This window comes from Fukomys damarensis, unplaced genomic scaffold (genome assembly GCF_012274545.1).
Source record: "Fukomys damarensis isolate Sample0158 unplaced genomic scaffold, DMR_v1.0_HiC HiC_scaffold_18, whole genome shotgun sequence".
NCBI classification, from domain to species: domain Eukaryota; kingdom Metazoa; phylum Chordata; class Mammalia; order Rodentia; family Bathyergidae; genus Fukomys; species Fukomys damarensis.
The window spans coordinates 44,038,501-44,043,580 of NW_022900930.1; the positions used below are offsets into that span (position 1 = coordinate 44,038,501).

A 5,080-nucleotide genomic window follows, 5' to 3' on the forward strand; every position below is an offset into this window, starting at 1 on the left:
CCGTGTGAGGTGGCCCGGGCTGCACACACGTGCGCAGTTTCCGAGCTCGCCAGCTCGCGCTGGGGAAGCGCTAACCACGCTCGCCAGAGAAACGTGGCCCCGCCTGGCCGCGCGCCCCCTGGCACCAGCGTGTGCCTGCTGCTCCCGGTGGCAGCTCTTTTGCGGGTACTGTGTACTCCTCTGCCCCTCTTCCCTGGAGTCCTGGCAGCTGAAAACCTGCCAGGCAGGGAGACCTGCAGGGACGTTCACCTTTCCTTTTGCTTGCTGGGAGGGTGGGCAAGAGAGAGCTTGTTTTTTGGGAACCTCACGTTGGGTTGTGTAATGGACACTCAGTTTGGCCTGGTCACTTCCTCAGATAGTTTCACTTGCATTTCTCTAAGGCACACCTTCAGCAGTGGGATTTACTGGTTAGAAAGCTGTCTGTCCAGGTTAGTGAATGGCTTGGCGATTGAGAGCTGCAGGAAGTAATATGAGCACTGATTGTTACACTTTGCACCTTCACTAACATAACTCATCTCGTGCATAGAGCAGACCTGGGAGTTAACCGAGGAAGAAACAGGCACAGAGAGGCGAATGGATTAGCTTGCCCTGACTCATAGCTACCGGAATCCTTTTGGCTACAGTGACAGTGTGCTTTGGGGGAACTTGGTAGTCTCCCAAGGTGGCAGTTATCTTGCTCGGCAGGGCAAGCGCTCCTCCACCAGCAGCTACATGTGTCTTATCAGTGACTCCAGCCCCCACCCCATGAGCAGGTGTGAAGACCAGAATGTTTAATTCTGAGGGTTTTATCAGAGCTGACAGTCAGTGGCTGGACAGGCCGTATCCTGTGCAAGCCGGCATGGCCACTGGTAGTAAGGCAAGGACTATCTTACAGCACACTGCTAGGCCTGAGTCATCGCCCCTTCTGGCCCTCCAGTGTCCTAGAGGGGAATGAGAAGAATGATCCTTAACCTGCCACTGTTACCGAGGGAGTGAAGGAGACCTGGTCCCTTAAATCTTCAGAGCTCCTCCAGGAAAGACCTGACACAGATAGATACTGGGTGGCATTGGTATAGGAAAGAAGCTCTCAAATGTAATAACATTTCCTGTATTTGAAGCTGTTGTCTCAAGTGCCTTGGGCAGAGTCTTGGGAAAGTTAAGAGCACATAAATGTAATTTGAACAGGGCCTAGTCCCACTGGTATCCAGGAGATGACGTCTCCATCAGAGGAACCTGCCACCTCTTCAGTATCTTTGTGGTGAGTGGGTTCAGACCCTCATTTTAGCTTATTTGTAGGGTTATAAATAATTAGCCAGCCTTTTGTGCTCTCTTTGGCACCAAAGCTTTTGTCTCATGTTGACTTGTGTTCTCTGTGTTTAATTCTCCTGGCTCCTCTTCTTGCCACCTAGGCATAGGTAAGTTTGGCTTCAGACCTCACCTGTGTTCTTAGTATTGCCTTCTGTGGATGGATTAGCATGGTATGTGAGCCAGGGGGAGCTGATCTGGCTGGTCATAGACAACTCACTTACCTTATGGGGCTGTCAATAAAATGAGAACCCTGGTTAGCTAGCCAGTAAGTTCTAGTTCTGGAATTTTTGACTCTGACTCTGTAATGCCCATTAGGGGCTCTGCTATTCTTGAGTGTGCAGGGTTGGTCGTAAAGCAACTCTGTTTTCTTCTGCAGTTTCCTTGGAAGGGGTAGCAAGGATTTTTCTTTCCAGTTTTCAGCAGAGACAAAAGGTACAGAGGGAGATATGTGGCACTGGTAAAGTGACCCCAATGAGGTGGCAGCTGAGTGCCGACATCTACTCAGACCAGCACAGGTATCTGTGCCAAGCATGTGGTGGCAGGGACACAGCCATGCTTCAGTGATAGAAGTGCTTTACTCGGGGAGAACCACAGCTGTACTCCTCTTAAATATTCTGGATGATGAAAATGATGAGTAGTTTAGTCAGGAGACCTGGATTATTTTGCCAGCCTTGTTCCTTACTTGCTGCATGTCTTAGACACTATTCTGTGCCTTAGTTGGTTTTCTTTTGGCTATTTGAGACAGGGTCTCTGTGTATAGCTCAGGCTGGCTTTGAACTTACTATTATAGCCCAGGCTGGCCTCTTAACTTGTGGTGATCCTCCTGCTTCAGCCTCCTGAGTGCTGAGTTTATTGGCATGTGCCACCACACCCAGCCATACATGCATAGTTTTAAAGTCACTGGTAAATGGGCAGTGTGTACCAGTTGAGGATTTCTTCACACCCATCCCCCTTTCTACACACACAGAGCCTCTGTTGTCCTTTTATATTACTTAAAACTTGAACGTAATTATTACAATAGAGACCAAATCAATGTAAATTGTATCTTGGAAGGAAAAGGAAGTTTGCTTGCGAAGGCATGGATTTCCACTTTGGTCTTGTAATTGTTACATGAGACTGTGGAGCCAGCCTGTTTCTTCCAGTTTGCCTCTGTCAGGATGTGTGTGCCATGGAACCTGGTGCTGGTCCCTTTTAGCCCCAAGTCTGCTGAGCTCCTTGGTTCTGTGCTCCTGAGTGCAGGAAGGCAGCATTGTTGGACGCTTATAGTTATAATACTGAAGTTGCTTTTTCACGAGAAAGTTGCTTTGTCACTTTAATGACCAGAGTTTTTCAAACTGTAGATGGTGACTGATTCATGGGCTCGGCGTTTTAAAAAAAGTTTGGCAGGTGTATAAAAGCTGAGCAGGCGTATCATGCATTGAAGGTACGTGTGGCCTGCTGAAATTCCGTCTGGGTTGTGTGTGTTTCCCTGGTGGTGGTGTGAAATGCATTTCTGGCTGGGGGTTGTGGTCAAAATGTAGGAACACCCTTAAATCTGATCTCCATCATGTCGCTGGCCCTCCATAGCCCACAGCCTTGGACTGGAAAATGATCATTTGGAAGACCCATGGCCATTTGCCTATTCCTTCCTGTCTTCCTTTCTCATGGTCCCACACCAAGTGGTGGGCGTGAATCCTCCTTCATCTGGTGGGGCCGCGGCCCTGGGACCTCTGCCACCCCCATAGGCTCTTTCCACCTACAGCGGGCGCAGCCTCCTCCTCTCCAGCCCGGTCATGGCAAGTGGCGTAGTGACCCAGACCAGCCTTTGGGGTGGTAGTGAGAACCCCTGGTTGGGCCAGGAGTGCTCATGGCTGTGGGGAGGCATGCCAGGTGGGTGGAGGAGGAAATTCCAACCAGATTAGGCATGCCACTTGCAGACCATGCGGAGTCCGCTGTGGCAAAAGCAGGGGCAAAAGGAAACAGGAAAGATTCGAAGCGGGGAACTTCCGCTGACCCTTTCACGGCCCTTCTGCCCAGCCGGCCTGTCCGGGAAGCCCTGCCCTTTAGCTCTCCCAGGATGAGCCCTCCTTCCCAGCCCTGGCGCAGCAGGAACATGTGTACTGCTGAGCTCATGGCCCTGGCCTTGGGGGCCGCCGGCTGCCAAGCCTCTGAGCTCCTGGTGGGATGAAGGGCTCTCGTGGATGCCCACAGCCAGCCCTGCTGAGCTGCAGGCGGCACCGGACAAGGCAGGTGCCCGGTGTCTTTCCACTGCTGTGGCTCCCTCCAGCCCCTCCCGCCCCCCTGCAGGAGGACTGGGAGGAAGGGTGCCAGGCTGCGGACAGCTGCCAGAGTCCCCGCCCACCCACCTCAGCGCTCTGGAAACAAAGTGCAGTACAGAGGACGCCATTCAGCTCCAAGATGGCGTGAAATCCCAAATCGCTCTAGTTCCTGGAATGAAATTATTGTGATTTTTCTCTCTCCCTGCCCCATCCCCATCTCCTTTGCCTTCATATCCCTCTCCTCCCTCTTTTCTGTCCTTCACTGAGAAGTTGGCTTATGGAGTAGAAAGAGAGGTATTCTTGAGCCGCAGCTCTCACCTTCCTTCCATGACCTCCAGACCCCATGCTGATGCCCACGTCCAGCACCTGCGCCCCGTTGAGAGCATCGTTTGCCACCCACAAGTCCATTTCCTCTGCCCACAAATGGGCAAAAGCAGGCTGGGGTCTGAGGTTGGCGGGTGATCCCCTCCTGGGAAGATGGCGAGCACTTAATTTTAATTTACATTGAATTAACCTATGAAACTGACGATAAGCCTCAGCCTTTTGATATGGAGCGGTATTTGGGGTTTAATGGCCAGAGAGGTTTAACAGACTGCATTGCCTAAACCGCACAGGGGTGCAGGTGCCCGGGTGGGGAAGTGTGTCGTGTGGGAGGGAGTTTGGGTACATGTTGCCACCTGTGGCTGCATCATCCAGGAAGGTTTTGTCCTGTCTGCTCTTTGGAGCAGTGACCCATCTTTGGACCTGGGGACCCCCCCACCCCCTTTCCTTGATATAGGGTCTTCATCTTTTGGCTTCTGGCGGTTGCCTCTCCCTGCTCCGCTAATGAGCACACCTGCTTGTCCCCAAGCCTGCAGCAATCTTTCTGGCACCCCGGAGCTTCCTGGCGTGTTTCCCACCCTCCCAGTGCTCAGCATTTCCTCTGAAGGGGTCACAACCTGCAGCCGGCTGAGGCTGTTGCTCCACCTGTGCTCCCAGCTGACACTGGGAGGCAGGTGACTCGGTCACTTTCTCCTGGTTGAACTGTTAACCTCCTTCAGGTTCCCACTGAGCTACATTTGTCACCCTCAGGTTTCAAATCCCAGGGTGTGGCTTATCTGTCTGGACAGAGGATGCTTGGCATGAATTTCCACACCTGCAAGGCAGGGATACTAATTTTCTTCATGCTTTCTTTTTCCTAATCCCACTTTCTGTTGTTTCTTCTTTTCTCCGTTTGTCCACTGGACCCTGTGGAAGTCACTAGAACATTTGCCCCTTGTTGCCGGATGCTCCTTCTACCCCCGTCCTGATAGGGATCCTACTCCTCTCCTAACTGTAGAGGTGTGGACCCTTGAAGACTGCACAGGACTGGGCCCCACTTCTCACCTGCCTGTGACCTTGGCAAGTGTCTTAACTTCTCTGGGCTCAGCTTCCATACCCACATACTATTCCCCTGGTGGCTGGAGGCTGCTACACTTGGGACAGTCCCTGGTGGATGGTGGTGTTCTGTAGGAATCTGTTCTTTCCTCCCCCTCCTCCTCCCCTCCCCTCCCCTC

General features: G+C 52.2%; 1 protein-coding gene across 2 annotated transcripts in view; it reads left to right on the forward strand.

Moving 5' to 3' along the window:
* Slc25a37 (solute carrier family 25 member 37) overlaps positions 1-5,080 on the forward strand; it is a 37,705-nt gene that overhangs the window by 505 nt on the left and 32,120 nt on the right. The window contains exon 1 of one of the 2 annotated variants that reach the window (XM_010623853.3): positions 1,220-1,237. The exons of the other annotated variant lie outside the window; for it this stretch is intronic. The gene's annotated coding sequence lies outside the window, so the exon portion shown is untranslated. Of the gene's footprint in view, positions 1-1,219; positions 1,238-5,080 lie in introns of those variants that run through there. 2 annotated transcript variants of the gene reach the window in all.